The sequence below is a fragment of the Amblyomma mixtum genome, chromosome 6 (genome assembly GCF_055824585.1).
Source record: "Amblyomma mixtum isolate Tamu chromosome 6, ASM5582458v1, whole genome shotgun sequence".
Classification (NCBI taxonomy): domain Eukaryota; kingdom Metazoa; phylum Arthropoda; class Arachnida; order Ixodida; family Ixodidae; genus Amblyomma; species Amblyomma mixtum.
In genome coordinates, this window is record NC_143017.1 from 153,816,212 (window position 1) to 153,840,905 (window position 24,694).

Here is a 24,694-nt window from a genome sequence, read left to right on the forward strand (position 1 = left end):
CGCACTGGGAAGTGCAAGGAAATAAACAGTGATGTGATGACAGTCCGTTGACGCCATTGGCTGGAGAGCCTGCACTGAGGGGCAGTTGCTGCAGCGTTCAAGGGCTGCATCTTGAACACGCATTAATTGTTAGCGCATTTTCGCGCGCTTTTGCAGTATTCACTGACATTTAGCGCGCGCTTTCCTTTTAACTGTCCCATGCCCAGCCTGTCGAGTTGTGCAAGTTTAATGCTGCGACGTCAGTAACTTTGCGATTAACATTTCGAAGCGTTGCTGCTTTGATTTCGAAGGCATGTTTCACTTGTTTTCTCCACTTCGTGTCTTGTTGGGTTTTAACGTTGCTTTATTAAAAGGAGGAGAAGTGGAAGCAAGGCCTCACCTCTTAGCCGCCCTAACTCGACGCGCTGTGAACCACATTAATTAAAAGAAACTAAATTGTCGATGGAATTCTGACCAAGTGTATGAAACATAACAAACGCCGGAATTATCCTTGTCAGACGCGTTTCGTTACGTTCAAAGTCGGTACAGTGCGGGCTACGAGGGAGGTCCCTGGAAGAAAAGTTCGGATTTCTATCACTTGGGTGGGCAGTGGAGCAGGTCTCTTTAACAAGCACCGAAATGTAGGTATATACACGGGCATTTATTCATCCTCGTCGGTCGCTCTAGTCGCTGTCGCTCGTTCGATTGTCGCCCTCATTATCATCATCATCGACAAAACACACTGCCGGCAGTGTCGCGCGTCCTTCCGTCCGCTTCTCGACTGCGGGCGGGCGGCCCGTCGCATATGCATTCCCCGGCGCTCCAAGCAGTCTGAAAGTGGCGCGCACACATACGCAGCGCTCTGCATGACACCGGCCGGCCATGCATGACTGAAGACTCCGGATGGCGCCGCCGCAACTCACTTTCACCGGAAGGAAGTTGACGCGCGCGTGAGTATGTTGGCTCTTCCATCGTCGGAGTCGTGGTGAGCTTGGCACTTTGTGCCCGAGATTTGCGTTACACGCTTGAAAGCGGTTTTCCGGCCTGAGCTCCGAAGACAAGGGCGTTGCAAGCACTCGTTGAAACTGGGCCACTGCGCCGTACACCCGGCTAGGGCCAGCATTCGGGGAGCAACTGCCACGAGACTGCAGACATCTATACGCTTCTGGGCGACTGGTTTTTGCATTTCCGTAGCGTGCAGAACAGAACAACGAGCAATATGACGACACGTTTAATGGCGTCACCTTCTTTCCCGTTCTTAACGTAGATAGGAGATTTTTCTGTCTTAGCGATAGGATAATCTTCGTGAATGGAGAAGCAGCACAGTACAGCATCACGTCAAGGAGTTTAGAAATGAACAGTCTTAAGTGGTAGGAGTCGGAGGTAAGTGTTCCTAAACGTACAGCTACAGCTGTGGACGAAATTCCAATCAAGCTATTTAATCAACTTGGCCCAAGTAGTAAGGAAGCGTTGTTAGAAGCATTAGAAGCAGTTATATACAATAAGCAAATTAAGGACAGCTGGGGACAGAGTGGAATGCATTAGACCTATTAAGGAAAGGCAACAGGACCAACATAAAGTCCTTCGGTCGAATTGCGGTAACTTCGGCTGCATACAGGGTGGCAATGTAGACACCGAAATAAAGAAATGCAGACAGGATAGAAAGTACTAAGATACTGGGAGAACTCCAGAAAGTGCTCAGAAGAGTTAGACGCTTAGACGACAGCCTGGTCATGTTTAACCAACGTACATAAATGACTAATTCGAAAAGCAGGCCTCTGTTTTTAGATTTCCTGGACATAAGCGGCTCGTACGACAGCGTAAACAGGGAACTTCTGTGGCGCATACTGAAATATACATGTACCAGTCATGAGATAATAGAACTGCTAAATGAAAAATGCCAAGATAATCAAGTTGAAACTGCATGGGTAGGGATAAGTGCTACAATAGTCGAGTTAAACAAAGGACTAGGATAGGGTTGTCCGTTGTCACCGCTGCTGTTCGTAATTTATAGGGTAAATACATAAACAAGATTACCAGAAAGTAATCCAGGTTATGATTTCTGGCACAAATTAGACGGAGTTGTAGAGCAGCGGCTTCCGGGGTTAATGCATGCGGATGATATTGTACTATTAGCTGATAGCGAAGAATATTTACAGACTCTGGTTCATACTTGTGGACAAGGAGATGCTCTAGGCTTCACTTTAAGCACCATTATGTGAGGTTTGACAATATACAACGTTTCCACAGATCAGGAGCTTACAATACAAGGCCACGAGATACCCAGGCTGGCAGAATGCAAAATGCCTTGGGGTATGGGTAAATGCAGGACAGTTATACATGAGAAAGCACGAAAAAAATACTGGGGCGAACGGGAGAAGAGGTATCGCGATTATGGAGTACAGAACATTATAGGGGTACAGCAGGTATGAAGTACGGAGAGGTAATGGCGCCAGGGCATACTTTTCGGTATGGGTTTTGTGCCTAAGGGCACAAGTTCTGTCGGGGCTAGAAATATATCAGAAAACTCCTCGCAAATTAGCATTAGGTGCTCACGGCGGAACTGCAAATGAGGCAGTACAGGGAGACATGAGATGAGCATCGTTCGAAGCGCGGGAAGCTCAGAGAATAATATTATACAAAGAACGCGTGAGGAAATTGGACGATAACAGATGGGCAGCCAAGATATTTAAATGCTTGTACAGAAAGAGCGTGCACTCACAGTAGGGGATAAGTGCTAGAAAATTAATCAGAAAATATGCAGGGGACCAGTATGGAGGATTAAGCAGCTTTAAACGACACGTAAGAAAAGCAGAGGGTAAGAACTGGGACATGATGTCGGGCTAGTTGGTTCAAAGCATCAGCATGTATATTTTTGCGCTTTCTGTGTACGTCTTTATGTTCTCCTCCCGCCTCGTATTCTTCGCGCAGTTTTATATGTGCTGATGGCAAGAACTGGGTTAATTCAATGAGGAAAAAAGGCTCTAGACCTGTACAGTACAAAATTTGGGGAAGACTTAAGCTCCGCCTTGACTTGGGACCATCTTTGCGTGTCACTTCGCAGGTACGGATTCCTTCCATGCAAGTACTGCTTCTCTGCCGCCAAAAGTCTTCCAACATGCCCATATATAAGGAATTCGTCTTTCTCTGCTTTACATTTACAGCTAGTGGGAGTCCTCATACCACTCCTGGTGATGCACCACTGCCCCTGCAGGAGTCTGTTTCAAACATAGCCACCGGTGGGACTCTAAGATCCAGGTGGCTCTTCAGCTCTTCCCGAGCAACCTCCCGCGACCAATCATTAATTGAACTGCCACCTGGCACGGTGGGCAGCTTGCCACTTGTCACCATGGGCACGTTGCGATTGCGTCGCAAGGTCATGTGACCTATAGGTGGCTGCCGACGACGCCGGATTATCTGCAGAATGGGAGCCTTAACTCTGTGGCATCAAAATGGAAAATACAGACCAGGAAAGAATTGATCTATGATAACTCAAGAGGCAGTGCCCTACTCCTTGAAACGTTTAAAAGGAATAAACAGCGCGAAGAAACAAGGACACACGACGAAACGACACACACACGAGCGCTGACTCACAACTGAAATTGTATTCTGGGGAAAACGCTTAAATACAAAACATGAGGGGGTGGGTAACAGGGCTGCTGCAGCGATAACCGGTAATCAGTGCGGTCGCGTCACAAGATGGCAAAAAAAACACAACAGGGAACAAAAGAAAGTTATAAGAGATAAAAAGACGGTGTAAAGGGCCGCGAAACGGTGGTCAGGTGGGTAACATTAACAAAAAACAAAAATGTTACCTACCTGACTACCGTTTCGCGGCCCTTTACACCGACTTTTTATCGCTTATAACTTTCTTTTGTTCCCTGTTGTGTTTTGGTGCCATCTTGTGACTACCACACTTATTGCCGGTTATCGCTGCCGCAGCCCTGTTACCCACCCCCTCATGTTTTCTATTTAAGCGTCTCTCCACCAGAATAAAATTTCAGTTGTGAGTCAGCGCTCGTGTGTGTGTCGTTTCTTCGTGTGTCCGTCTTTCTTCACACTGTTTCTTCATTTTAAAGGCATTACCAACTAGCCCGGAACCTTGCTATTCTGTCCTTGAAACGAGGTCCGGCTGGCTTAGAACGTAAGGCTACAAAATTAAATTTAAGCAAGAAGGTGACACATATGCAGTGTGCGGTAAATTCATATAAACAACAGAACATATTTTACTGGAATGTGGCAGTAGCCACCCAAATGCCAATACAGACTCATTAACTCTCCGTGAGGCTTTAGGGTTTAGAGATAACAAAGGCGGTGGTTTGGTTTATCGGGTTTAACGTCCCAAAGCGACTCCAGTTATGATGGGTGCCCTAGTGAAAGGCTAGAAATTTCGGACCACCCGGGGTTCTTCAACGTGCACTGACATCGCACGGTACACGGGCCTCTAGAATGTAGCCTCCATCGAAATGCGACCGTCGCGGCCGGGATCGAACCCGCTTCTTTCGTGTCAGAAGCTGACCACCACAACCATTGAGCCACCGCGGCGGCCAGTGAGGGAATGTGAATGAATCTGCGGTAGAAGTTAGCAAAACGCTACTGGAAATCTGGAAGCTCAAACGCAGGGTAGTCACGTAAGGATACAATTTCCAGCTGTGATAACCGCTGGAAAGAAACTGTCAACCCATATTTTATACATTCAAGCACAGAAATACCCCTCAAGTTCTGCGCTATAATGACACATTATTACAGGCACATTATTATGAGGTATTATTATCGTAATGTCGCTGTGAAATTTTATATTTTATTTTTTTACGATTCGGGAAACAAGGTAAACGACCTATTCTTAGTTGGCTTTTTGATATACTAGTGGTGCTACTTCCACGCAAAGCCCAACTGCATAAAGTCTATTCAGTCAGTACTGCTCTGGCTATTGGCCTTCTTTTATCATATCTTTTTTCTGCCCAAAACACTGCCTTCACTGCTCATTCCATTACTTTTTTTTTCTCTTATATTGCAAGAGGCTGTCAACCTTTAGCAGCGATATTGGCACCGCCTTGACTTCGTTTCGTTTCGCAGTGAGCCGGCAATATCCCGTGCCTAACACAACCCTATAATACTGTTTGGTGAGAACTGAGCCACGCGAATTGGATTTCTTGGAATATGGTATGTGGAGCTTAACGACCCGAAGCTGCACAAAGGCTTTAAAAGGCGCCGTATAGCTGTAGCGGCTGCTCGCTGTGAATCAGTAATGGTTTCTGCAGGGCAGTAGTGCATGATTTGTATCCTCTCTTGTCCATCTCTGGATAAAAGGGCAGTCACTAAGCCACCGCAGAGAATGGCTTCAATTTATACGGTTTCTTGTTTTATGTCAAACGTTTAAGGTAAGCAGATATACCTCCGTAACACTAAAAACATGTCTCTGTAGGCAGGCCTAAGGCGGCATGGCATCTGCTTCGCACGCAGTTATCCCAAGGAAGTTGAAAATTCGGACCAGGTTTCGGGGCTGACGTGTGAAATGCAAGGGCGCTTGGTTAAAATCTATAAATAGCACTTGAAAGCTGCATCGGTCTTTTTTCTGAAAAATCTAAAGGAACAGACTGGGCCTGGTTGATGCTAGATTTAGGAAGACCGGCGAGGTGCGAGGTACAGGTAAAAACAGTATTAAAGAAAACCTTTAGTACGTACTCTAGCGCCAAATATATTTTATTTTCTTTTACATAGACGCTAAGGATTATGGGGATCAATCTTCAAGACAAAAACGATAAAAATAAAAGCCGTATGGTTCTCCCACGTAATATCACCGGAACAAGGAATATTTCATTTCGAGACGTAGGACACAGACCACCATTCAATAGATTTTAGTCCGAGGCCTGATTGTGCAACTAAGAATTACTTTTTCGGCAAGTAACCTCGTGATAGGTGGTCATTGAGCATTCACACAGTGATTTAACAGCAATGGTTCGCTTTAGGTATTGCCACGTTGGAGTGACGGCAGTCTGGTCGTCAGGAAGGCACCGAAAGGATCCTGAAAGGCTCCCTTTATTGGGCTGTCTTGGCTTAAAAAGAACTATAAAACACAGCGGCGACGATAGCAACAAAGGTGCTCGGCGGTTGTCGTACAGAATCACCGCAGCTATCATCCACGCTCAGTGTAAAGCTGACAAAGAACTTTCGAGATAAAGGAGGAAAAGCAACGGCGACATCTCCAACAACGTAGATGCAGTTGCACGTGGCTGTGATCGTTCTAGATATATGTGGCCGTGTCATGTAGCACAAATATATCGATAAAGCCACATGCCGGCAGCTTTGAAGGAAGAGCAAAAAGCCTTCGCGGCAGTATGTTTATGTCGGTACTTATGCAATCACTGCAATCTTTCAACACGCGAATCATAATCTTTTTTAAAAAACATAGATCCCGATATGCAGGAGTGGCTGGCGCAAGAAATTCAATAATGGTCTTCTGGATGGAGGTTAAGCTGCGTTTTCTAAAATTAAAATGCAGAGTCGTCTTGTTGCTGAGACATCGGACAGTATGTGCAACGGCTTGCCTTGCGCAACGTGATATCAGTTTCATCGTGACTGAAAGCCTGTTTAGGTCTCGTTGCCTCAAACCGTCCCGTCTCTTCTCCGACAGCAATTCTAGCGAGCATCATGCATATATCCTTTTACCGATTTCTGCCTCAGTTTTGCCCCACGCTCATAAATATGGAGTTTAAAAACGAGATGCGTAACCCTTTATCCGAGCCTGCACGTGTTAAAGGAAATGTAATCATAAAGGAGCGGCTTTTTTTCTTCCTCCAGGGGTGACCTTATAGCCTTGCAAGTACGTCTAGCTTGCTTCGAAGTTTTATTTAAGCCAAGAAAAGGAAAGCTGCAGCGCGCGTCGTCGAAAACTTGAAACGTGGTAGTTGGACGAAACAAGCGCCTTGTAAAGCGTTGCCTCGTAACACGGAGCCCTGCTACTATTACTGATTCACACTAACAAAAACTGCAATGCGGCTCCTCGAAACCCTGGGCTTTCTTTTCTTCTGGTCTATAGCCAAGGTTCGAGGAAACTGTAGCACGAAACGAGAGTTGGGCGGGACATGGCGAAGCTTTATGCGCGAGATGGCTGGGCCCTGTACAAAGCGCACTGTTATAAGCCTATTTCATGGCAATATTCGTGCGGGCGATCGAAAACAACTTAGCTTAGCTCACAGTTCCCGATATAGTAATAAGGGATCTATTTTTCAGTAAAAGGGAAAGCTATAGGGACACACTCCCTGGGCAGCGCATTGGCCGTAATCATTTATGTAAGGGCTGCGTCGGCACGAGAGCCAACTGAAAAATTCACGATGTCGCATTACCTAGCAACTTCTAAGTCTTTCGGAGCTCATATCTTGTTTCTCTAACAAGCGAAGATCGGCCAGCCTCTCCGACCTTCAGATTCGTGGTGCGTAAGCTAGTTTAACAGCTTTGCAGTTCCCCCGTAACTCTGGACGGGAAAAGAAAGGCACTCGGTCCACGACTCTTTAAGTAAATAAAAAAAAAGCGAAAGCATTCCTGGAAGGCAACTCGCGTATTTGCAACGTTACAGCACGCGTTATTTTCGCTGCACGTGCCGTGCAAACGAGCACAGAATGCATTTCTGGAAGGCTGTGTTACGCAAAAGACTATTGCGAAGACCAACAGCCACTGAGAGACAAGAGGGTTACCGTGGCCAGGCCGATTATGTGCGACAGTGACGCGCCACGCGCCATCGCCAAGCGTCACCAGATGTCGCACGTGCGAATGTTTGCTATCTCACTCACTCACACCTGGCATCTGTAAATCATCATCATCACCACCAACATCAACATCATAAAGCGAATAGCATCTGCCGCGACATAAAGGCTACTCCCATGGACTCCAATTGGTTGTCACTTTATTCCAGGAAATGGTCAAGCCTGTCGTTCGAGTTAACCATTGATTGGTCTCCCCCTGTGATGTCCTCGTTCCCTTTTTCTTGTTGTCCAACTCTGACGCCGGAATAGGCCGCCCTGATTGCGGGTTACTTGTCGGTGCCAGCAAACCGGGGGACAGAACCCCAACGCTTACGGTACGCTACGAACGGTTTGTATGTGGCTCGCGTTTACAATTTAGGCAATCATAACAGCGGCTGCGTATACAGCACCCAATGCGAAAGCAAATCACGGATTGCTTTAATGTTCTTCTGCGACCAAAATTATACAGAGCACGCTTGGCGTTTCAACTTCTCTCGCGTATTACGGAGGTAAAATTTTAAGTTTTCTTGAAGGCAAGTTTTCTTGAAGGAAGTTTTTTTGAAGGTAAGTTTTCTGGAATTTATTTGCGAGCGCACCAGGGCCATTTTTAGAACATGTATTATGTGCCTCCGAACTTAAACTATGTAAATAATAGCAGGAGTTTGACCGCCGAAGTGTGCTCCGTATTACTCTGGCCGTAGCTGTGTTCGTAAGAACACGTTTGACTGTTGTACCTCTGATTTACTGATGTCAGTGGCAAGTGAGAGTTATAAAGAACCTCCGATCATAGACGTCAAAGAAACTGCGTTCCTTAAATATGTCTTACGGGATGAACTCAACTGATTCTGTTTTCTGTCCACTTTCAATATTGGTGCTTTACAATTTCCTTTTCCGTTTTACTTCGCGTATCTCTTCTTTCCACGTTCCTCATACCTGTAGCTGTCACGCTCCCAACGTAGAGTTGTGTAGATTCAAAAATCCAGGCCGTGGCGGTCGAATTTCCGTATAGAGGCAAAATTCTAGAGGACCGTGTACTGTGCGATGTCAGTGCACGTTGAAAAACCCCAGGCGGTCGAAATTTCCGGAGCCCTTCACTACGGCGTCCCTCATAGCCTGAGCCGCTTTGGGACGTTAAACCCCAATAAACCGTAAACCAAACCATAAAAAGCTGCTTTGCCATGACTGTTGCTCTTGACCAACCACGCCCTTCCGGTCAGGTATGTGGATTGGATTGAGCTGGTGTTATACAGTTATGCAGCATTGTTATGTAAAAAAAGAAAAAAAAGAAAAGTGGTGTGAGTGGTTGATTCAGAGCCTGCTCACAAGGCTCTGGATACCCAACTGGCCTCCCTTGAGAACTTTACGGGTCATGAAACTTCCCCTGAAGTTTCATACTGGGACAGAGTTAGCCCCTACGAGAGTCTCCAGCGTCTGCTATTTCGCAGACAGCTGCCGTGACGACTTCATAGACCATTCGCCCGTGTAGAGGGATTGCTGCTTTAAATGTCTCGGATAGAAACGATTAGTTTATGAATGTGCAGCACCGAGTTGAAAACAGTTAGGCAGTACAGGTTTTGCGTTATTTTTCACAGAGAAAAGGCCTAGTTTAGACACAAGCTCTGCGCTTTCCAACTACTTTCGAGCTTCTTGCACAGGGCAAGAAAAATCCTATTATCTCTGAACATACTTGTGCCCTAGTATCATCGTGCATGCGTGGCATAAATTTTACCCTACGTGAGGTACAGGCCCCATCGACGCGCTTTCGTGTTGCGTAAGGGGCAGTACTTCCCCACAACTTAAAAAGCACGAAAAAAAAAACTACCCCCCCCCCCCCCCCCGCCGGCCAAAAAAATGAATAGAAAAGAAAAAGGGCTTTCGGCTCGGCAAAGTTGGATTATAGATATGGGACTCCGACTTCAATAAAACAAATCATAGCATTACGACAGCAATCAGCGATGGTCGAGGAAAAAAATGACTGGAAGCACCCAACAGTTCAACGAGCACGGAAAAATTCACGTGACCGTGTCACGCACTACATACTGTGAGCGCATTATGCACACACGCATGCAGTTTGTCCGAATAGCGCTAGAGAATAGTCAGCATAGAACAACAACGAAAGAACATGGAGCCGCCTTCATGCACAACGAAGTACGAAGAGGAGCTCACCTTGTTTTTTAAGTCTAAACCACCGAGATCCTGGTAGACTAGATCAAGAAAGCACACAAGGTGAACCTAGGAGGAGACAACGACGAGTGCCAGTGGTGTCGCGCTGCGAACCAGGGAGCGAAGGAGTCGTCGAACTCAGCGGTCGTCGTACGGCTCGGTCGTCGACGTCGTAAGTGGCGTCCGCGCCGGCGCGTCTCCGATCGCGCCGTGGTCGCTCGTGCTCTCATCAAGCAATTCCTGCCGCAAAACAGCCAACGTCGCGTTAAGCGCTCATCACCACTGCGCACAAAGTGACCAAGCTGCAAATCCACTCTTTCCAAATGATCAGCACCGTTGTATTAACGGAAAAAACCGAAGCAGTGTCAGTTGCTTCAAAACACAGTGACACCTTCACGCGCTTTGCACGCAGTTCACAGTAGATTACGAAGATCTTCCGGTACTACTCCAGTCATCGTACAGAACTGCACAGTCGGAACACTTCGTATGAACTACGTCCAGGGTCAGTTCGAAAGGTAAAGAAATAAAAAGCAGGGAACGTGAAGCGTCGATCAAAACGGTCCGTCGAAAGTGACGTCTTCGAACTCACGTACGCATAGTAACAATCTCTGCCAAATGCCGTTGATGCCTCGATGTCAGCGCCGCACCAGGCGCTCTCAGCTCACGGAGAGTCCGGATTGCTTGCTCCGCTCGCTTCGGGGCATCGCTCGCGAGCCGTGGGGGGAGTCCCTTTTTTCTGTTGACCGGAGCGCGCAATCCCCACGTCAAACACTGCACGCCGCGACACCGGCCCGAGCGAGCGAAAAGCGGCATCACGAAATTTCCCCGCGTAGCCGAAAGTGGGCCACACCGCGTCGTCTGACCCATTTCGCCAGTCGAACCTCCCCCCCGCTCGGTGCTCGTTCCTGAACCACATTTGCCCCTTGAGTCACGCCCTCTCCACCGTACCCGCTCCCCGAGTGGTTGTAACTGTTCTTCGCCAAAGGAAAGTAAAAACAAGAAAGCAAGTACAAACAGAACGTAAAAGAAAGTGACGCCAGCCCAGGCAAATGGGGCCTTCTGGAAAACCCCTCCTAGACGCTGCATCCGCGCTGTTGCAGAAATCTTGCTTTCAGCGTGTGGACGGCAGGTCAGTTTCCTTCTCGTGCTAAGCGGCTTAACAGGATCTAGCGGCCAGGTCTCTCCCCTGTGCGTGTCCGGACCAGGGGAAAACGATGGGAGCGTTTTTCTCTTACTCACGAGGTGGGCGGAGACTGCGCTGGCGCGACTGCAGTTATCGTCATGGTACACACTGTCACGTCCAGAGACCATTGCATAGTGAACGAGCATGTATTGTTCAGTGTTCATGCCCTAGAAATCGGGAGGTATGCGACTCACTGTCACGTATCTACACTGGGAACGGAAAGTGAAAAGGGGGCGTATTATTTGATTTTTTTTTCGCCCTGAAGTATCCAATGAACTACTCCTAATTTCGTAACAAACACACTCAAGGAACCGGTCAAAAAGCTAGCTGTAGAGCTTTCGCTGTAGCTTAATCCCATAGCTGTAAAGCTAAAGTGATGCTAGAGCTTTAAAGCTCTTAAAGGCAGCTTTAAGCTTTAAAGGCATTTCGTTGCTAGCTTCAATTCCCTCTCATAAAAAAATCTTTCGTTTAATTCCTTGATGAACCCGCTCTGACCACGACAACCTTGAGCTTATTCCCTACAGCTGATGTTAACATACCTCAAAAATGTCATGGTTTGCTTTTGAGCCGTATATGTACACCCCGCGTCAAAAGTATTCAGACCATAACGTTCGCTTGTAGTGGAATGAATGACGCTTGAATCCTCCGTTACACTGAGCATTTAAAGCGCACGTCTAGCAGCAAGCTTCTCTACCGCTAGAAGAATTCTTCTGCCAGCATTTAAAGGCGTTCTGGTATTTAACGCCGCTGTGATGGCTTCGTTATGCTGCTCAAAAGAAAAGTTTTTGGCCTGAAGACTTTCGACCAAGAATGTACCATTTGCCAATCTATGCCTCCCTAGACACACGCACGCGAGCGGCGTTGTTAATGTTGTTCTTTAAAGTGTGATTGTTTGTCTATATATGCCGGACCTTTGTCGCTATCGGTGCTTCTTGTTTTTTTCCCCATCTATCTTCTCGTCATCCCTTTATTTCCTCCGGCAGCAGTTCGGGTGCTTAAGATATCAGATAGGAGCTGCCGCGGCCGGCAACATTAATTCATCCGTTTATAATTTTATTAATGAACCACCACTACTACTAGTACGAATAGGACAGGGTTAACATATGGGAGAGGCGTTTGTACTGCACGATTGTAGTCAGGTTGATTATGTTGTTGATGATGATGACGAATACTACGACTCTGAAAGGCAGAAATAGTTTTAAATGTGAGAACGAGAGTTAAGAAAAACCTGTAGGTATATAAATCTTTAGAGCTGCCACAAGTGCCCACCTACGTGACGGAAAAGATTATCATGTGGTCGGAAGGCATTTTAACAATGCTTATGTATATATGCAATGTTGCATGTCACAAGGCATACTGAATGGGTATAGCCAGCTGTGAACGCTAGGCTCATTTATGGGCTCACGTTCGTAAGCACGGAGGTCACAGGCTTAATTTTAACTGTTGAGGGCGACCGATACGCGCTTAACGAATACTCAGCTAGTATTAGGTTCGTAGTGCAACATTCACACCCTCGATGCACGTTAACGCTGATGCAACTCACCATGTCTCGCGTCTGAGGCTTTTTTTTTTGTGGTGTCTTCTTCCGTACCGTTCATTATGGTTATTGGTTTTAATGTTTCAAATCAATAACGAGAGATATGAGGCAAGTTGATAACATCCTGTCATAACTCTTCTGCGCATCTACGACACTGAACAATAGTCTTACCATTTGCTGGTAAGATAATTGGTTGTTTTATAATGGTGGGATATGTTTACGTCAAGATGACGCGCTGAAAACGAGCTTGTGGCCGATACCTGTTTATTTATTTTTTATTTCGCCTAATTTAAGCACCTGTGCACAAACAGTATTGCTACCTAGGCGGTGGTGCACCATTATACAGTCCGCAAAACAAAAAAAGGATGTCAGGCATACACGGGAGGTATAGCGACCATAATCTAATATATTTAACATAATGACACAAGCTCATGCATGTTGAAGCTTTAAGAATAAAAATATCTAGAGCTTAATTGTTGTACAAAGCCTTAGTATAAGCCTATGTTGTATGCGCAATAAAGCACCGACGTTTGTGGCAGTCAGCAGTGAGTGGAAGACGGTTTCTTGCACTTTGTCTGGGCACTGTTAACTCGAGTACTGCGTTGAGATCAGGACTGTCAAGTGACGTTGATATGCACCGTGCAGGAGTTCATGCCTCATAGAAAGCTGTACCAAATTCAGCCTAGAAATTATACGCTAGTTGTGAAATCATTAACGACCCTAAGTATCGTCTGTATAAGACGCCGAGAAAGCGCTATAATTTAATGTAAAAGTTATTTACAGCTGGGGTTCAAAAACTATACCTACTTGATGATGCTCATTTTTTAATCTAGTTATATCTAGGCCGGCGCATATATTGGGCGCAGCTATCATACCCTTATTAACTGTGAGCACCGAACTTTGAACCCAAAACCTGAATTTCTGTTTAGTGGCCAGCCATCGCTGTGTAGTTGTAGTCAGCGTGATATTCATGGCAACATCTGTGAACGGGGTTCATTACCCACGAGGGCGGTGCATTCGGATTTCGTTTGTTAGCGCACTGCTCTTCTGCAATACTACGTAATGTGGGGCTAACATGAATTTCATGGTTAGGGTACTGCAAACCAGCATCACTGTGATATTCCCATGGCAGCCTTGGCAGCGCAGCTTTTGAAGTTCAGGATCTTTGCTGGCGACCTCTCGTTGCTGCGACATGAATTTGCGTTCAAAGGACACGTCGTGGGGTTTTCAAAGCGCTCTATACACTCGTAGCCCGAGCAAAAGCCTTTCACTGTACGCGGAACGACAGTGATCCCTAATGGAGTTCTCAGAACTGCCTATGACATGTACCCGCTCTGCTCAGTAATATCGGGTTCCTCCTCATCCTATAGTCGAGCCATGTATAGGCTGTCATCGCATCTTTTTATGGGAAACGGCTAATACCAGTGAGAGTGCGGGCTAGGGATTTCCTTAAAACGCGATATGTTTCCATACGCAGGACCTGTTATTATAAGAACCAAGTGCGCCCCTGCGCTTGAGGCTAGGGCTTTCGATTTTCACTTTATACTTAAGGCTAGCATCACGTTCGCCACTACAGATGATAAGAGCAGTAACCGCTGCTCTGCTCTGTGGCCTGGTGCATTTTTTCCTCTTCGTTGAGTACACATATTATGGTGGGCTTGGTTGGGACAGCCTGCTAACAGCGTTACAATAGAACGAGCACCAACGAGCAACATTTCTCTTAGCAGTTCATCTTGTGTAAGAACAGTGGCGAATTGGGTTCCTTGCGTACTCCCCCCCCCCCCCCCCCTTCCTCAAACTCTTTCCGGGGCATCGAAGGCCTACACAGGGGGCACACGATCAGCACACAAGGCGCACACCTTCGTAACCAAGCGTGGCTATTACGGTGCTTTCACAGCCAATCCATGGGCCGGTGGGAGACCACCCTGTCCGGCTCTGGCCCCGACCATGCGATGTGGCTGGTCGATCGGACCATGAAGGCAGCCCCGGCTAACGGCTTTCTGAAATTAATATTTGCCCGCTGATTATGTCCAATACAACAACATGTAAATAAGGAAGTTTTTTTCGCCTATTCCTGCTCGTTCTTGACAGAAGTTGTTAAAAATGAGCTAGCTCCATTTGTTGTCCTCACATTGTTGAGGAGTATAACATTACTTACCTCCATATAAGAACGGCAGATTGGGCAAGTTGGTGTTTCATGATGAAAGAAAATTCAAAAATTGATAGACAACAGGACCAGAAAGGGGAGGCGAGTGTTTGTCTCCTCCTCTTTCTGGTCCTGTTGTCTAGCGCTGTTTGAATTTTATTTTTACCTCCATGACGGAAGACCAGAACCACCGAAACAAGGAGCATAGGAAATATTTTTTTTTCATTTGTAGTTTTTCATCAATTGGAGAGCAATAAAAGCAGAAGTATTGTACCTATGTCTAATACTTACCTCCAGTTTGATTGCCTCCGTTCTGCAAAAGAACAGGAAAATCATCTGCATGACATATGTTAGAGGTGTTATTTGCCTCCCAATGTTGAAGAGACTGCCCAAGTTGATCATTATTGGTGGGCGATTTCACCCAGCACCAGATATTTCAATGTATGTAATGTAGTGAAACCTCATGATTTAGTTAAGGTCTTGTACAGTCTCCCACCATGGACGTCGCAAAATTCTATAAATAAAGTCAGCGTACCTACTCGCAGGGTGCTTACCGTAGAAGGGGGGGGGGGGGGGGGGGGGGTATCGGAGTGGAGGATTCCCCAACCGGAGAATGGTTACTGTAGAAAGAGGAGGGCATGGCAAGAGCGTAAAAAGGCGCAACCAGTCGGTGGTTTCCACGGAAAGCACACGGAGGGTAGTTGCTGTTTATGGATGATGAGAGCCTGAAATGAGGCTTTATGGCGATAACCGCAACCGTAAGGCGTAACCGGAAGCTGGTTAGCCCAGGAACCGTCCGGAGAGTGGTTACAGCTATGGAGGACGGTGTGACTAGAGCGAAGGAATCTCCAACCGGAGTGTGTCTATACTCTGGAAATGGGAGAGTATGGCGAGAGCGTGAGAATACGCGACCGGTACGTGGTAGCCATGGGAACCAAGTGGCTATGCAGTGTAAGCTACGAGAGCGCGCCGCCAGCTTAAACGCCTCTCTCTCCCTCGTGAGCGCGGGATGAGGGCGCGCTTGTGGAAGCCTTGCGCCTCGCCCCTGTAGCATAGCCACACAAAGCTGTCCCCGAGTATAGCAACCCCTAGAAGAAGGAGAAGAGTTGCCGTGGATATAGTAGAGCACAGAGAGAGGAGAAGGGTATACCGAAAGTGTAGGAATTTACCACAGTCAATCTGCGGCAGCTGCTGAGAAACACGCCGCCCGAGGAGATGATCGTCTGCGGCGCTGGAACGGCGGAAAGGAGACCTAGACGAAAAACGACTATGTGTGGAAACCTGAAAAGAGCGTCCTAGAACTATAGAGATGTGAATCTGCTATTATTCTCTACCACAACATAATGTAAAGTATGAATACCTCAACAGCTGTCGCTGAATCTCGCATTAACCATGCAGTGGCAACCGTCCAATCAATTTTTGTTGCATTGTTTTGAGTTTCGTGGGACACTTAGGTGTTTTTTGCGCTTTTTATTTATGGGTGAGGTCTCTCTCTTATTCTTTTGCTTTAATTGCACAGGGTAGACAAATGTTGGCTTTTTTTGAACAGCTTCAGCCACCTTTTTTTTTTTTTTAATTCAAACAACATCAGCAACGAAGTTGAATTGTTGACATCAATTTGATCCTCTATGCCGGTTTTTCTTTGATGCTTGTATTTATCGACACAAATCAAGCATCCTAGCACTGTTGTGTGGTGCAAATGACGGCTACAAAAGCCCCTTCCGTTTCTTCTCTTAAAGGGGTACAGACAAAACATTTCGAACGCTAACAAACGATACGATTTGTTTCACGGACGGAGATGCCTTCTAACAGGTTTCAGTCGAAGGCATTTAGAGGAACATATTATAAATTTAAATATTGTCTGAGCAGCCTCTCGCCATTTTCACCTGCATAGAGTTACGTCAAAGTGTATTTACCCCAATTACTGTGACGTCATCGAATGCAGTGAATGTTTACACGAGCACGCCGACGCCATCAAGAATGTGATAGTAGAGGTCGACCGTGATATACAGGTGCACTTCAGCGCTGGAACTGCCGGTACAAAATCGTTTGTCATTAATTATTCACGTGGCGCACTGTTGTTTCGAGCTCGTTTTCATGATTACTGGGCCCGTAGGCCTCTTTCAAGGTTAAAAAAAACGGACATCCGAAAACTTTGTCTGTCCCCCTTTGAACACTCTTTATCTCTGCAAAATTGGCCTCCAGTATTTGCCTTATAAAAAACATGTTCAGAAAAATTAACAACACCTGGGTGTTAAAAAAAAACTCTTCATTAAAGGGAAAAAAAATCTTGTTTCCGCCCGGGGTCGAACCGGGGACCTTGCGCGTGTGAGGCGCACGTGATAACCGCTACACCACGAAAACCTTTTTTTTTTTTTTTTTCTATCGGGCGTCTGCTTCTGAAGTTGGTAAGCACTGTAGAAAGCTCAGTTTGTGTTGCACTATGCCACGCTTTCGGGAGCACGTGGAACTTGCAGTCCACTTTTTGCTTTTTCGTTGGCCGCACCAAGAACCTGTTTGTACGTATGATGTTTGGTCGTTTTTATCTCTAGAAATTTTGTTTCTATTAGTGCTGAGACATGCTTCCACGAGTGTTCGGTACGTGCAACATAGGGATACTCTGTAGCACCTACCGCCTGGGATTCCTCAGAGGGAATATGGCAAATAAATAAATAATAAATGAGGACTGAATAAATATTAGACCTAGGTTACACAGCTTCAATATTAGTGTAATATAGAATACTGGCTTAATGCAATGTTTGTGCTCTGAAGAAAATTCAGCAGAGATTCTTAACATTGACACTCGAATGTAGTATTCACTATATCATCATAAACTGCATCATTGACTTTACTCGATACAATCATTTGCCAAGACTGTGGGAAGACAGAACCTCTTTCTGGTCGTCAGCTGTTGCAGCTGGTTGAAGAAAACAAACAGGCACAACTGCTGCTTCGAGTATGCATGTCAGGCACTTTTGAAACCGGCTGAATTGTAATACTGATTGCTTCAGTAAACAAAAAAGAAAGATGAATTCCGCTACATACTAGCCCATGCTTAAAGGGTCAGTCTACTCACCGAGATGAGTGTATAAATAATGGCATATTCTGGTAGTTGGAACCCTATAACATCAATAACGAGGGGTCTGAGCCCGGTTTAGGCAGGAATTTATATTTTATTTCGGCGTTAAAAGCCGCGTAAAGAAGCATGGTGGCGACCCCAAACATTCATTTTGCTCAAGAAAGTGGTAGTCTTTTTATGTAGAAGCATAAGTGAATATACTACGTACCATTTGTATGCCCCAATGTCAGAGAAACGCTTGTTTTGTTCTAGTAAACTGTAGAAGGCGTACCGCTCGCTTTTTCTGTAAATCACATGAATATTTATAGTTACACGTACGCAAAACGCAGGAACATTCCCACTTTTAGTTCAGCGTATGCTAGCAGAGACGCAAAAATAAACTCAGCCTATAGTGGCGCCATCTGGTCGTCAGGACGGGAACCATTGCTGTTAACAAACCGACTCTCCACTTAAGCCAAGGAGCGGCAGAATCGTCACTCTAATTATTAAAATAGAGCAAATTCATCTCTTATATGTTTTCTTATAGGCGAGATGAGACGAAGCGAAAGACAGGCGCCCCATTTATGGCCAGTGAACGCACTGAAAAAGGCAGGAACAACGAGAATTCAGCCCGAAGCGAGAGGTCCGGCTTCGACGGGCGCCGCCATGTTTGTCGCCGCGCGGCGGAAATCCAGATGGTTGCCAGATGAGACTACCACCTCATACAGATGTGTTCCCACATTAATAAATTCTATTTTAAAATGTTCTACCGCACTCCTTGGCACCACAGCTGGCTAAACGGTAATTTGGGTAAAGAGCTATCGGTTGCCGCAAAGAAAATATGGTCGATAAAATTCAGCAGACTGACCCTTTAAAGCCATGCAGTTCTGTTAGAAATACTTTTCAATAACCACCGAATATTCCTGAGTATGAAATTATTGTTTTGTACACGCCACCGTTCATAAATATTTTATTCGCACTCCATAGCTACGCGCCTGAAGAGCATTTTTTTTTCTTTTCGAGGTGTCTCCTTTTGTGCTTCACTTGTTTAGCTTTGTTTCAACGACCCAGTTTGTAGTATCAGGCTGGGGTCACTTTGTCTGTGTCTGTCTGTCTGTCTGTCCGTCCGTCCGTCCGTCCGTCTGTCTGTATGTCTGTCTGTCTCAGCCTGCCTCAGCCTGCTGCCTGCCTGCCTGTCCCTCTCCTTCTCTCTCAGTATTCGCTTTTCACTCTCGTCAGTTTATTTTACTCAAGACGGTTCATGCGTTTTTATGTAGGTTAGAAGAGTCATAAATCTGATTACGTTGGTCACTCGTGTGTGAGGGGAAAGCAATTGGAAGTCAATGACAGACTTCCTCTTTGCATTTCTTGTTTATCGGAACGCACGAGAATTATATTATCAGTTCGAAAGAACTGAAGTTATTGCATTCCAAAAAATTCGAATGAAATACGCTCACTGCATCAGGAGTTGTTGCTTCAAGAAATGATTTAAATGTCCCTTTCAGGCGACATTTTTAATCTTGATTCAAAATCAATATATGTCTGTCTGAAGAAATATACAGGCCTCAAGAAAGCTCATTCTTTCGTTCCCCATGGAAAACAAGGGTTAATTTTTACACCCATCTACAAAAATGACTTAAAAGCTGTCAAAGTATGAAAACTGCAATAATAAAACACAATCATGTATTGAAACAGCACCCTCAAGGGAAGAAAAATCATTTTTTATTTCGTTGACGCACATGAAGCAATTTAGAAAAAAAATGACATAAGTACGGCTGCAGAATTAGTCGGCAAGAAAATGCGGAGGACATGCTATCAAGCTCACTGTTTTTGGTAAAATAGTTAGCTGCGTTTGGTAGCAGGACTAAAAAAGAACCATATTTGCAAGACGAATGATGAAAAGGATAAATGATACAAAGAAGTCAGTGCCAGATATAACACAGTTTGAGAAAAAGCTACGAGTCCGTATCGTACGCATTTGTGTACAATTGTGCCACAGTAATGCAATACGCTATGATTTTTTTTAAGAAATCGATGGTGGTCGAGCGAAAAGTCTGGATCAGTTGGCGCGGAATGACCAACCTACGTGATGTACGAAACCGTAATATCGAAATTGCTCGGAAATACTGTCAAGGTGCTTAGAATTATGTGTTCGCGAAAGTTGTATTTGTCCGGTTTGTCATGCAAGGACTAACCGCTTTAAGACATTCATGAACTTCACGAAAATTGCTTCTTGTTGTATAAAGCAGAGAGGTGCGGCACAGAGGCTTGGGTCATAGTTAGAGAGCGACAAAAGGTGACATATTAGGCTTGCGAATTTTTGTTCAACTAAAAAAACAAGTAGACAATAATACAACACAGTTCTCGGCGAAAAAAATGCAGGCTCTGCTGTCGCTCCTTTGGCTGCCTGCACTGAATAAACACCATTTGAAGTAATTGTTATTCGTTCTTACTATTTTCAACACCAGGATATTCGTTGAAAAAATAATTGTTGGGAATGTTCTCAGGCTCCAGATAAAATCCTCGAAGTCCTGCCACGCGAGCGTTATGGGGGGGGGGCATATAGGGCTTCAGCCCCTCCCGAAATTTTTTCCAACTGTCACGCACCGCTCACCGATACAACCACTGGCACCTGAAGTCATTCTGGATTTTGTCACCTACAATGTCTGTTTGAGACTAGTAGAGACATTTTGGCGCGAACATTGCTAACTCGGATTGGATTTCGTGGCAACACTCGTGCACCTGGAGTCACGCAACGCAAGGGACCCCATCCAAGCAAAACTTTCAAGGGCCTGTCGTTGGCAAGCGGGCTCGCAGCGGCATCTCGCGGCGGCCGCGGAGTCTACGGAGCCACGCATTTCAATTTCGAAACTTAATCGGTATAAAGTTCCCACAAACTTTTAACGCGAAAGCTGCACTGACGTTTCAGAAGTCGTGGTTTAGATTTTCAAATCGCAAACTTCAATTAATTTATTATTTTTATAAACTTTTGACGCAAAGGTGCACTGACTTTTTTAATCTCGTACATCGGTCCATACATCGAGACAAGCCAAATCAACACACTATCAGATAAGTTGACAAAGCACGCAGCTTGGTCAGATTAGACGAAGCGTTGTGGTGATTAATTTGTGCCGTCATGCCACAGAATAGAATATTATCCATTTTATCTTCGCACTTCTAATATATATATATTGCAGAACTCCTCTTTAATGCATGTTCTCGCTGTCGCGACTAAAATTTCGGTGCAATTACTCGCAATACATGGCCGGTTACAGCTGCTGCTGTGCAGTATACTGGAACGAAGGGCAGCGTCATTGAGGTTTTTCCCTGGCCGTTGCGTATATACAAAAATGTAAAGGTTCTTGAACGACAAAGATTCATTAAAATACAATAAAGAAAAAAAAAAGATTCATTAAAATATTTGTTCTCTACTTGCTCATTTCATCGCCTTTACGTTTTTCATATCAGCGGTATGCACTGCTTTGCTGGTTTCGGACTCACATAGTCCTAGACATCGTGTGATATTTTCTTTAGTTACTAAATACGCAAAAACATGGAAGCATTGGTATCAGTTATGTTTGCCATGACTTTTAAGACATACGAATACATTCTTTTATTTTAAAATATACATATTTCACTTGTCTAGGCAGTGCGTAGCGTTATGTAATACACAATGACATTGTCAATGGCAATGCAGCTATTAATCTTGTGTTTGATCCCTCCACAAGTTCTATGAGGAGGCCGCCCTGCAACATGAGACACTCCCCCCCCCCCCCCCCCCCCCGAACAAAATTTCTGGCTACGCCACTAGTAGCGTCCGATATACACCACAGGCCGTCGTTAATTTTCGCCTTTGTGTCACACGTCGTGGACAGGACCGAGTGCAGTGTTTCTTAAAAAAATGGCTCGTCTCTATTTTCAAGCAACCTGCTTATTTTTTTTTAGCAGGCTGATTTCATGTCCGTATTTCTAGAGTGCACTTATTACTTTTTTATGCAATTCAGCGCACTACTAATATTTATCGTTCTTACGGCCTCTGGTCACAGCAAAAGTAGCCTATTCCAGACGATTCCAATGCGGTTCGTGTTTGACATTTATTCCGTTCAATTTTCGCACTAAACAAAACAGTGAAGTGGTATGCCCTACACTAACTGCTTCTCAACGCCCTGACCACTGAACATCCGAATGCTGAACTGAACAACCATGCACCTGAACAAGCCGCAACTGAACGCGAAGGGCGTTACGTTTCCATTAACAGAGTACGAAGGTTCCATTACTTACATGGACTCAGCGATGCGCATTTTTCATCCCCTACGCCTTCGGTTAGTCCCAGTCGTCCGCCGTGCGACGCCTTGAGCAGGCCTGCAGTTTGTGGACTCCGCTTCTCAGAAGGCGCCGACGCGACACCAGCGAAACGCCACCACAAAGATCGTTGAGCACCATAACCACGCTGTCACCGGCGTGATGGTGGGACCTCCAGCATGCCGCAAGCGTTCTTCAAGCCGCTTCACTCAGCTCGTAAAAGAAACTAAGTTCGGTATTTGGTGAGGCTGACGTTGTTAAAGTGAGCGACGTATATACCAATATTTTGTTTTCCTCTGAAGAGGACAAGAGTTCAACAAAGCTCCCAGACTGGTTGCCCGATGTCTTCCCGTCACTTCACACGGAGGCACATTGCTGTGGCTTGCATACGCGGGTCCCTTGGCTTCGCTTGCTGTGGCCGCGAAAAGCGGCGAGGTATGCGACCGCAAGGCTTTCGTCAACTCCGTTTAGCGCGGCACAACGCACTGGACACAACCTAGATTTTGAGGCGGCTGAAGCTCTTCCTAGTGGCGCAAACGCGATAAAAGACGGCACACATCTCTTTTTTTTTTGCCTCCTATGTTTCATCCTCCCAACATCCTAGTCCTTCTCCTCCCCTTTCTTTCATCACGTATTTCTACTTCTTTTTTCTTGCATGTAAAGTCGGGCTGTCTCCGTACCTAAGCGCCTCAACACGCCTTGGTGACTCGGCGTGAATGCAGCGAAGGCAGTCACGCTGTCGGCGCGCTCGAGTGAATCACCTTTGTGGTGCTCGAGCAGCACCCCCTACCGGGGCATTGTGGCTCCTGTCGGAAATGCGCGACTCCTTGGCACGCGTTTCGCGAATTTCCCCACATCACGGCGCCTTGTCACGTGTGGCGTGCCGCGCCGGAAGCTGAAGTCCGTTACCCTGCCTGCCTCGTCTTTCCTGTATTATTTATCATTATATTCTTCTGCTCATTGTTAACGCGAGGCTCCCGTCTCTGCAGAATACCCGGCGTCGTCGTCCTCGCCATTCTGAGCGAAAAATCAGAGGTCACGTGACTATGTGGTGTTATCACAACCTGCCCACCGGATTGTGAGCAAACTGCCCACCGTGGCAGGCGGCAGTTGAATGAACTGTTGATCACGAGAGATTGCTCGAGAAGAGCAACCTGGGTCTTATACCCCTGTCAAGCGGGCAAGTCAAGTGCACTTACGGAGAGTGTGACTCGCTATAAGTGCGCTTTGTCAAATCTAAACATCGCAAGTGGAGTGTCACTCGCAGAGAGTGCGCTCGGGATTGAGTGCGTTCAGGGAATGCATTTTGAGGGCCGAGTGTGTAACCTCAAAAGCAGAGATTCTGAAGGCACAATATGTATCGTGCATAAAAGTACTCGCAAGTTTATTTTACTTGCTATAACTCTGCCTTTAAAAATTTTTCTTCGTCATAGCTACAAGCGAAGCAGCGCAACAAAGAAACGCGATAGGCGCAACTCCGCTGCACGCAGCCATCTGTTATGTTGTCAAAATTCCGGGTAGTCCTTGCTGGTCCTGGCTTTTTTTTTTTCATTGTTAGAAACTGTTTAAGCTCGTTTTATTCGTGCTATCATGTCAAACAGTCAATTTTTAAGTTTTTTTTTATTTTCGTCGACCTATTCAAATATTCCGCTCATTTCGTGTCGCCATTATTTTTTTTTTAATACGAGTGCACTTTGCCTTCCTGTTTAGCATCGCGAAGCCTAGAGCGTCACTCGGGACGCCGAAGCGCACTCCCCGTAAGTGCACTTGTGCACTTCGTCGCTAGTATATACTCTAAACACGAATACACTTACATGGGAGTCCCGAAAGACGCGGGTTCGGTCCCGGCCGCGGCGGCCGAATTTCGATGGAGGCGAAATTCTAGAGGCCCGTGTACTGTGCGATGTAAGCGCACGTTAAAGAACCCCAGGTGGTCGAAATTTCCGGAGCCCTTCACTACGGCGTCTCTCATAGCCTGAGTCGCTTTGGGACGTAAAACCTCAATAAACGAAACTTATATGGGAGTCAAAAAGGAGTAAGCTGCCCACCCTTTATGAAAGGGTGTTCGCTAGAGGACAGTTTACTCGCTTTTCTACTCCATTGAGTTTAGAGTGACTACATACCCATAGATACGCGGAACGAACGACAGTGGTAGCAATTTGGGAATATTGTTCAAACCTTAGGCACGGGATACTCACGATCATGCCTCTGTTCCATGGAGAGAGCTAACATTATTAGGTTTTCTCGCTGAGCATGGGTTGGCCTAAGACGCTGTTTCCTTCTTCCTTTTGCAAGAGACGAACATCACGCCGGGGGAAACCTCGTGCCCGTAACAAAACCGGTGTACCTGACACCACTAGCCATCGAACCCAGCACCTCCCAAATGCGAAGCGGATGCTATGTCCACTAAGCTACCTCTTCGGCACTCCAGTGACCCAGGTATCCGCCAGGTTCGTCAAATGGGTACAAGCCATGCCCGGCCTGGTGCTCGGCTTTCCTTGGGAAATTGGCTGGCACAAAAATCTCGATGAGCACTAAAACTCCCATGGACGCCCTGCGAACGTTGAGGATGTCTGCAAGACGT

The 24,694-nt window shown here is 46.0% G+C and overlaps 1 protein-coding gene and 1 non-coding gene across 2 annotated transcripts in view; both read right to left on the minus strand.

Annotated features, from left to right (window-relative positions):
• The window catches only part of LOC149340841 (uncharacterized), a 71,805-nt gene extending 49,153 nt beyond the window's left edge, over positions 1-22,652 (minus strand). The window contains exon 1 of the mRNA XM_089549733.1: positions 22,090-22,652. The gene's annotated coding sequence lies outside the window, so the exon portion shown is untranslated. The remainder of the gene's footprint in view (positions 1-22,089) is intronic.
• Positions 17,042-17,114, minus strand: TRNAV-CAC (transfer RNA valine (anticodon CAC)). Its single transcript has one exon. It is a non-coding gene; the product is annotated as a tRNA-Val (tRNA).
• Positions 22,653-24,694: the final 2,042 nt, after the last annotated feature.